Below are 10854 nucleotides of genomic sequence, written 5' to 3'. Positions count from 1 at the left end.
TTAACGCCTATATGCCTTGTGTAATATTCAACTTTTCAGTCAAAAGCAAAATGTGATGGCAATCAAAATATATCATCATCACCAGTATATTATATATATATATATATATATATATGTGTGTATATATAATTCATGCCCAAAATGCACTTGAAATTTTTTTTCAAAAATAGAATTAGTGAATGTGTTACTGAGTGAAAATGGATTCAAAATTGGGCATATTCTTTCTTTCTTTCTTTCTTAAAATCTATTAAAAGATTCAAATTTTTTTTTTTTTTTATAAAAAGATTAAAAAATAAAATAAAAAAAAGTGAAGAATCTTTTACACCTGCACATAGCAGCAGCCCACTAGTGAGTCAGAAAGGAATTTTTCTTTTATAATTTGTGTTGAATTAATTATTACATGGAATCCAATCGTATTGGTAGTTGTTCAAAGACAAGTGGGTTAGGCCTTTAGACTAAATGATGGAAATGTTTTTAATATAAAGTTTGATGCAATCAAATCAGTACTAAGTTTTCTCTGCAACTTATTGGTTGTCTTCATTATTATTTTATTTGTAACCTTCATTAACTCAGACTCTTCATGCTTAATTCAAATTAAATACCTTGTCAAGTACAACTGTGTTTCATTTATTCTTTAACCAAAAATTAAACTATAATGCTGGTTGCTTTAGTCCATTACTTCATAATTTATAAGTTAATTAAAAGTTTAAAAAAAAATTATTATAATTGTGTCTTTCTAACTGTTTTATTAAATTTTTTCTATTTTTTTTTAGTACAGAGAAAGGAATAAACAATTGATTATAAATAATATAATTTTATCTTTTAATTTTATTTATTTATTTTTTTGATACCCTAATTTATTTTTATCTTTTAACTATTTGATTTTCTTTCTCTTTAATATCATGATTTCTTTACTCTTTAGATATTGATTTACTTCCTCTTTGATGTCATAATTTTTTTAATCTTTAACACTCTCCCTCAAGTTAAGAATAAATGTTTTCCAACTTGCTATGAATTGATTGGCATTTATAGCGTACATATTATGTCACCTACAAGTTTTTTTTTTATATAAAATATTTGTCAATCTCAATGTATTTGATTTACTCAATATTGTACTGAATTATGAGTATGCTTCTGGCTAGTTAATTTTCATATTATAGGTATATAGGATTTTTTTTACTTGATTTTAAGATCTTCCAGAATTCTCTTTATCCATAATAGTTCAAATACCCATGTACCATTGCTCAAAGCTGTGATTATGCACTTAATCTTGCAACTAAATTTTGTTTTTACTTTTCCAAGTGACTAGATTGCCTCCAAAGAATGTACAATAGCTTGCAATAGATCTTCTATTTGTGATTAGTCCTGCATAATTTATGCAAGTATAAACTTGTAGGAGCAATTTGTCATTCTTCTTAAATAAAATTTCTCTTACTGGTGACCCTTTTAAAAATTATAATACTATGTATGCTGCTTATAGGTGCACTTCTTTCATATTGTGGAGAAATTGACTTATAACATTTACTGCATAGGCGATGTTTCCTCTTGGGTGGGTTAAGTATGTTAATTTTTCAACTAATTTTTTATAAATTTTCTTGTTTACTGGTGTATCTTCCTCTACTATTCTTAATTTGTTATTAGAATCAATAGAAGTGCTAACTTATTTGAATGCTAGTTTATAGTAGGCCATGAATGTATTTTTGTTGAAAATTAAAAATTTCATATTTAGAGCAAGAAACTTCAATTCCCAGAAATTACTTCAACTTATCTAACTTTTTTATTTTAAATTCTTTTGGTAGGCACTTCTTAGTGTTTGTTGTTTATTTTCATCATTTACTATTATAATAATGTTATTAGCATATACTAGAAGAGTTATAAACCCCCAATTTTTGAGTGTTTGATGAAAAGATTGTGATCTCTTTGAGCCTACTTAAATCCCAAATTTATCATCACCCTTACAAATTTGACAAGCCATATTCTTGGTGATTCTTAAATCCAATATAAATCGTTAGTTTACATACCTTAGTTATTCATACTCCTTTGTCAAAGCTTAATGGGATATCCATATAGGTTTTGTAACAACTGGATAAAAAAAGTAAATAATAAAATAAAAAATAAAGAAACCCTAAGTGGGAGAAGAGAGGGGCGAAAGAAAAAAAAAGAGGAAAAAGAAGAAGGCATGACAAGTAGTCGATCCGCGCGATGCGGAGAAGCAGTGGCCGAATGAGGAGACTCATGCGCAATCGTCGCGCAATGGCTGGGAAGAAGGAATCGCACTATAATAGCAAAGGGAGATATGTTTCTGGTGTGCAACACAACAACGGAAAGACCTATCTGCACCCAAGAACACGAATTCCCTATTGGCATGCGATGCAACGACAGAGAAGGAAACTAGAAGGTGCTGCGTGTGGTGGCACATAGGGATTCCAGTATCTTTTTCAATTAAATTCCAGGTAATAGTTGCGTTAGTTTTCATTTTGGGATCCCAGAATTCTTCCCAAAATGGTTCGTTAACTTAAAATAATTGTTGAAATCTAAAAATTAATTTTCATGTGTTATTTTAATAAACAGTTTCATAAACCAACATATGTATGTCAAATGGAATGTTTGTAATTCTATGAATATGTGCAAGCTAATACAAGTGTGAAAAATATATGTATATAATCTGTTGTTGTGTGTGTTTGCATGGTATATATATACATATATGTATAAGCAACTTGGTGTGCTATGAATACGTTGAATACATATTAATGCCCTCTGTGTACATGCGTGTGTGTGTGTGTATATATCAATTTATAGGTATATAGATGCAGGAAGGATTGTGTGTGTATTCCTATGCTATGTATATATAGACATTTGAGGTTTGTGTGTTATATTATTTTATTAAGTAAAATTAAAAACATATATATACATATAAGTAAGCTACTAGTATATATTAAACAAATTTTATGTGTTTATATATATCTAAATGTGTATGAAGCCGTGTGAAAATATAAATAGATATTTATATATATGGAATTATATGAGGGTAAATATGTCTATGCTCTGTGTGTGTGCACCTATAAATTAAGGTATATATTTATGCAAGTGTAAGAGTTATATTTATACAGATTTAAAATATGAATATATATCTATGTACTTTATATGGATATAAGTTTTGTGTGTATTTAATGTACGTAGGTATTCCAAGAAATCGTATGTATGTACTTATACATGTGACTATATGTTTTGTGTTTGCATTTGATATAATTATAGGTATTATGCAATTATGATAATTACAATTGCGGTAGTTTATGTATAAGTAATAAATATATATTGCAAGAAAGAATGTATATGCATAATTAGTATAAGTTTATTGTCGGATATAGTTGTGCTAATATAAATATATGTATGTAATATATGTAGGTATGGGTTGTGGTTGCTTAGTGTTTGCATTATATGTTAGGAATATGCTTAATATGATATGAACTGTGTATGTTGGACATATATATATGCATGAGGTTGTCTGCTTAATATACTCTGTATGTGTGTGTGTGTGTGTGTGTGTATGCGGAGTTAGATGTGAAGTTTCCTTTTAAAAAATAAAATCTCAAGAATAGTTAAGTTTATGAAGTTGGTGTGTGATAATAAAGATAACCCTTGAAGAGGAAAAAAAAAACTTAGCACGTATCATGGTAGAGAGTGTACGGACAAAGTATATAGGGTGAACCCTATCATAGATGTGTCCTCAGTCATACAGGGCTGGAAAGTCTCATACCGAACAGGGTTGGGAGTTGGTTTAATTATGCTCATACCAAACAAGATATTGAGACGATTTATAATTGTTGCACTAATTATCGGATGAGATATGGGGATGACCGATGAATTATAAAAAAAATATTTTGTATATCTGCGTGTAGCGGGGATCCCTATAGGTCCCCAGTGATACCAGTAATGGAAATAAAAATATGTAATGGAAATAAAAATGATCTAGATACGTATCTGATGTGGTTGATGACATTTGTGAATGAAACGAATTTATCTAAATATGAATTCAATACGATATGGTGATATTTATGAATGAAAATGATATGTACGGTATCTAAATATAAATATGTTGAAAAGGGTAATGAAAATGATGAGGTTTTTGATTGGTTTTTTTTTGTTGTTATACTTTGTGATAATAATTATGAGTATGATTGTCTTCTTTAATTGGATTTCTATAGATATAAAATCTGCATTTGTTTTACAAAAATATGTATGGTTGTTTGTTTATATATCTTTATTTAGACATTGTCATATTCTTACTGAGTTTATGAAGCTCACTCTATTTCACATTTTCCTTCCAGCGCAGATTAGTTTATATCAGAAGTAAGTTCATGGTTAAAAGAAGGCTTTGAAGGAGCTTTTAGCAATTTTAGAAGTTTTGTTGTAAAGTGGATCTAGATATATCATAGTGATGTGATTTAAAGATTTTTGTGAATCTCATGAATAGTAACTCATACAAGAGATGTAAGGTTGACTTATAAATTTTAGCATAATACTACACAAATAATTAGGTTTTATGTACATGATAGCGCTTTTCCCTTAAAAGGGAATGTGGGTCGTTATAGGTTTCTTCCTATAAATCTCCATGGAAGCAGGCACTTTTTATGTAAAACTGTTGTAGTTGCTAGCCAAAATGGGCAGTTAATGATAACAAGATTAACAGAGTATTCATCTTGCATATTAATGCAAATATCTTCTAGTAGTCTATTCCATATGTCCATATATAGCTTTTTGTAACCAATCTTGCTTTATATCTCTCCATTATTTCATCAATTTTATATTTGATTAAGAAACTCATTTGTATTCCACTAATGTTTTTTGTTATACTTTTGATAGATCCACCATTTCCTTATTCTGGTTCTTTTCAAATGTTTACATTTCTATACTAATATGTTTCTTCTATTTTTCATAGACTAATGCTTCAAATACTATTTTAAGGATATACTCATTATTTAAATTTGCGGAGAAAAAAATTATGAGTCAATAAGCATTTATCAAACAACACAAATTACGAGTTGGGATATAAAGAATGTTTAATATAATCTCTAATACCTTTAGAAAGTACAATAAGTATATTATTATCACAAGACTGTATAAGTTTTTTAGAACTTACCTCATTTCCAGGATCAAGATTAGATTCTTAGACCAACTTTAGCTTCGTACTCAATATCTTCTTCCTTGTATTCACATGAGGAAATCTAAGGTCTATATAATCTTTTGAGATGATGAATTTTGAAAATTTTCTTGTGGTGATGAATTTTCAAATGGACTATGAACAATCTCTTGTGGTGATGAATTTTTTAAAAAGTTCTAAACATTCTTTTATGGTGATAGTTTTGAGATGTATGGTAAAGGTGGTAGGTTAAATTCTACTAAAAATTATATATCCTTATATTCTAATATAAGTTCTCCATGAAAATAACGCTTGATAAAGTAAGATTTTTTTTTTCAAAAAATATGACATACATAGAGATATAGAATTTTTGACTTGGTGGATGGTAACATTTTTACCTCTTTTGAGTGGATGAGTACCCATAAATACACATGTCAGGACCCGCAGATCTAATTTTTCTCTTGATAAGAATGAATATAAACAAAGAAAACATACCAAATATCTGAGGGACAAGATTGTTAATGACATTTAATGATGGATAAAACTATTGAAGTGTTTTATATGACTTTTAAAGTCAAGAACCCTTGTGGGCAAACGATTAATAATATAGGTGACAATAAGGATAGCTTCACCCATTTCGGAACATTATTTTGAAAAGAAAAAACTTAATTGGTGGTTAAAGGTAATTATTCTTATATTTTGCTACTCCGTTCTATAATGGGATGTGAATGCATGATGATTTACGAAAAATTCATTCTTAGTAGAAGAATAATGAAAGTGTGTGGTTGAAAATATCATTGACATTGTTGGCATGAAATTTTTATGGATGCTCTAAATTGAATTTTTTTATCATATTGCAAAACTGGGGTATGATATGACTAAAATCATATTTTATTTTCAGTAAAAATAACCAGATGACTCTAGTGTAATCATCAATAAATGAAACAAACTATCAAGCCCGATAAATATTATGTTGGCAAGATGATCCTTGAATATCACTGTGAATATGAAAATGGAACTCAACTTCTCTTATTACTAATGAAAAATGTTACACCTTTATATTATGCAAATTCACAAACATTGCAATGTAAATTTTCATATTTTGAATTTATAGATAATAGAAGAAATATAACTTTTAAAATTGAGAATGATGAGTGTCAAATTCTCTTATGATGAAGCCAAATTTTGTATATGGGGTTGGTGGTAATGACTGAGAATGTTTTTTTAGGTGTATCCAGGTAGTAGAATCCGTGTCTAGTCTCAGCACGTCTAATCATTTTTCTCAAATTCTCGCCCTGAAAGTTACAGTGAAAAGAATGAAATGTTACTTTGTAGTTCTCAATCTTGTGATAATTTACTTACTGATACAATATTAATGCATAGCTTAAGAACATGTAGCAAACTTTTAAGGACAATGATAGGACTAAAGTTAATGTCGCCCTTGCCTATAATAGTATTGAGGTAACTATCTACAGTGATAATCTTTATATTACTTGGACATAGAGCACATGTATAAAAAATTTTAAAAGTATTGGTCATATGATATGTGACTACTAAATCTATAATTTAAGAATTTTCAAATGACTATCTAAGGCATTTAGTTCCTGTGAGGTAAAAGTCACACTTGTGTATGCTGATAAATCAATACTTGTTTGTTTCTCTACAAACTCAAGTCAAGCTCTTATTCTTTTAATTTATAATCTAAAGTTACTAAGGTATAAAGTTGTTATATTTGAATTTGCTCCCATAACTTGGGATATACTCTCCAACATCCTTTAAGAATTGGATAATAGTTAATTGTAAAATAAAAAATATTGGAACAATTTTATGTGGAACTCGTGCCAATGTGAAGTTGTTTGCATTTGGTCGCAATAAAGGTGACAGAGAGAGTTGCGCACAACGATGTGTGCAAGTGGCTGAGCAAAGTTGTTTATAATATTCATTTTATCCATTTATTCCCAAAGTTTATTTCCACTAAAAAAAATTCTGATACTTCTAATCAAACTCTCTTACAAGCTTTCTCTAAATCAATCTTCAGAAGTATCCCTTCCTCATTGCTTTTATACATTAGATTAACCATCTCAAAGGTAATAAGAACACTTGCAATCAATTATTTCCCTTTTACAAAGGTGAACTGAGATTCCCAATTAGACTGCCAATTACACTTTTTAATATATTTTTCAAAACTTTCACAAGGATTTTATGTACAATTCCAATTAGAGAAATGGGCCTAAAGTCCTTTAAGTTTACTTAGTACTCAACTTTATGAATCAGTGTTATAAACATGAACTTAATGAGTTTGAAAAGTATTTTTACATAAAATTTCCTCCATCACACACATAATATCTACTTAGGTCACCTCCCAATTATATGTTTTGAAATACCTATTAAAATCGCTTGGGCTGGTGCATTGTTCCCATCCCCATCGAACACTCTCATTCAAACCTTTTCTTATAAAAATTGTATATGAATCACCAAATCCTCTCCATCATCCTCTTTTTTTTCCTAGATATCTCATAATCCCTTCTCCTTTTCTTCAGTTGTTTTTTCTATTTTAGTCTCTCTACTTTTGCACAAGTTCTTCAGCTTTTTTTCTTCGAATATGCCTTACCTCTTGATCCCCCAACTACTTCACTTCTTTGTCTTGCCTTCCAGAAAGTTCTTCTTTAAGAATTTGGCCTTGAGAACAACAAGTTCATCTATCATCATATATACTTAAAGATTGTCAATTTTAAAAATTCCTTTGTGTTAAAGGCAAACACAATGAATAAATAAGCTTATACTAAGACAATGAACATGATGAAATAGAGATATAAGCACTTTATCACTTAATGTGAGCAAGGAAAGGGAAAAAAAAATTCTCTTAAAGGGAGAATCAATTAAGGGGTGGATTTTCTTCCTAAACCGCATAGCAAATCAAGAAAAAAAGGAAAATAAATCCCATGCCTTAATGGGAGATTGAATCCCACGAAATTTGGGAAGATTATGGGGGCTTTAATTTTCCAAAGTTACTTCATCTAAATCAGCTACCATTAATTAAGATCTCTTCTATTTAAAAAATGAGATTATATATATCCTTTTTTAGTTGTAATTCTCTTAATTTTTCTAGTTTTTTTATTTTATTCTATATCTAGTTTTCTATGTAATTTTTCCATTAAATTATGATATTATTTTTCTTATTATTTAAATGGTCTACACTATAAATAGGTCATCAATTCCTACTTATAATAATTGAAGTTTCAATCAATAAAATTGTGAACTTTTAGTTTTCAACTAGTGAGATTTTTTTCAACATTCTCATTGAGTAGAAAATTGATGTCTACTTATCAAAGTAACTTGTGGCGTTTTCATCATTCTCTTTTCTCGAATTGATTTTAACTTATCAAGATTCTTTTTGTGACGTTCCAATGAATTTGTTTATCCCTATTATCATAGTTTTCACTCCTTGTTGAGTGCAGGTCAACTAGGGAGGGTTTATTTAGGATTTTGAGTTTATGGTTGCTGACATATATGTAGAGTTTTTGGTCACGTTAGTTGATCCCAAGTTTTACATCATTATATGTGGGGTTTTGGATTTTATTAATTGATCACGGGTTCTGCTTCATCAATGTTTGTGCCAAAAAAGCTAATGAGGATGATTTACGAGTGTAAATAAGTTGATGACGATGAAAGAGATGAAGTAACTTATTAGTGAGTAAAGCACAACCAACTATGATGACAAGGTTTCAACGGCTAATGCAGGAGGTTCTCTGGTTAAAGACGGGGGTGGTGCGATTAAAGGACTGAAGCAAAAAGTCGAAGGTGAGGGGCGACTAAGGAACATTAAAGTGGAGGGTAATTAGGTTAGAAGTTAGGGTTTCTTTTTGTCTAACTTAAATTATATTAATGCTTAAACTCGTTGTGATTTAAGAAGAAAAATATTGCTAGAAATGTCGTAAAAGCATACTACCATATCTAATTAATGAACGGTTGACAATTGCTGTAAATAATCTGTCGAGAATCCCTCTTTTTTGTAGTGATATTATTGAATGTAATAGTCATATCATTAATTTGTGATAACATAGTTACTATATCATATATTCAAAAATATCTATATTTTAATATATATAAATTAATTTAATAACTGATTTAATTAAAATGAAATATTTAAGATTATTTATAACATAAATTAGTTTTAAAATCTTCCAACTCCAACAAAATCTAATATAAAAATATGTCTAAGACGATCAACACGAATAATCCTAAAACCTTGTACTCCAACGAAAATGAAAATCGAAAATAAATGTGTTCAAGCAACCAACGGGTTTTAGTTCCGTGGTTATCCGAATTCTAATTTAGGATCCATATTCAAAATTTAACTCTTACTTAAATTAATATTAATATGTATTACAACGTACTAGAAAAAATGTGTTTTGGGGAAAAATATGAGATAGAATGCATCCTAAATTAATTTCTAAAGTTTGCAAAACAAATGCAACTGTGTCTAATTATGAAATATATATAGATATATGTATGTATATGGTCAATTGGAAAAGCCGACTAATTAATTAAGCAATATGCTTACTTGGATACATACAATAGTCCAGGAAGAGTAAGCTTCAAGTTTGGAAAACTCAATATTTTTATACATATATATTATCTCAAGTGTGGGGGGGAAATATATATATATATATATATATTCAATGTAGGGTCGTACCAAATATTTGGATAAACTTGTTTCAGCCATTTAAATTCAACCTAACGCTTTATAATACCTAATTTTTTAGAAGATAAAATCTATCTTTCTATGGAAAACTCCAAGCGAGGACAAAGACTCCCAAACCCTCAATCAAACACACTCCTTAATAAATTTCATTGTAATCTCCATGAAAACAATATATATATATATATATATATATATATATATGTGTGTGTGTGTGAGACCAACATGCATATGTAGGGAAATTTCGTTAAAATAAACAAATAATAAAGTAAATACTTAAGGTAGTAATAAATTTAATAGCTCCGATTTAATCTGTAAAGCATAAAATTGGCAACCCTTTTGTTTTCTTGCAACAAACACTTACTCTAATTATACACAAAACAAATTAAACAATGTATGAATATTTATAATAATAATAATAAATGTTGGCACCATGGAGAAGCTTCGATGAAGCTTGGTATACCTTCCCTAGCTAATTAAGGGAATCAACAAAAGGAATAGGTATATTTGATTTTGTTGTTGGTGGTGGCATTCACTTTATTATAATATTCAAAGGCATGGTGGCAGATATGAAATTTACTTTATGGGGATTTATAAATCATGCTCAAATAAAAATTTAAATTATTATTATTATTATTATTTTAAACTATAAGTTAAAAACCATGCTTTATATGTTTGAAGAAGACACCTAAACATAGGAAATCTATTACGTTATGACTTAAAAAATTAATCTATCGAGCTCCCTCTTACAATTAATTAATTAATTAATTAATTATTAAATTAATTAATTAACGTCATTACATGAGTGGTTACGCGATTCCTACGTATCCATCAATTGTTTTCATTTATGCTTAACATCCAATATGTATAAACTAATTATAACCTCTAACAATATCTTTTCTTTATTTACATGATTATAAATTAAGTAACAAAAAAACACACCAACCGTAACTTAATATCCCTTACTTTTATTTCTTCTTTCTTTTATTTTTTATTTTTTCCATTTTCTTTT

The 10854-nt window shown here is 28.8% G+C and overlaps 1 long non-coding RNA gene across 1 annotated transcript; it reads left to right on the top strand.

Moving 5' to 3' along the window:
- The first annotated feature begins 2327 nt into the window (after positions 1-2327).
- Positions 2328-4694, top strand: LOC148253744 (uncharacterized). Its single transcript, XR_015819388.1, has 2 exons — positions 2328-2453; positions 4334-4694. It is a non-coding gene; the product is annotated as an uncharacterized LOC148253744 (long non-coding RNA).
- Positions 4695-10854: the final 6160 nt, after the last annotated feature.

This window comes from Carica papaya, chromosome 5, assembly GCF_054855325.1.
Source record: "Carica papaya isolate Zhongbai chromosome 5, ASM5485532v1, whole genome shotgun sequence".
NCBI lineage: Eukaryota > Viridiplantae > Streptophyta > Magnoliopsida > Brassicales > Caricaceae > Carica > Carica papaya.
Note: the sequence above shows the minus strand (reverse complement) of the source record. Positions and strands in the feature narration are given on the sequence as shown.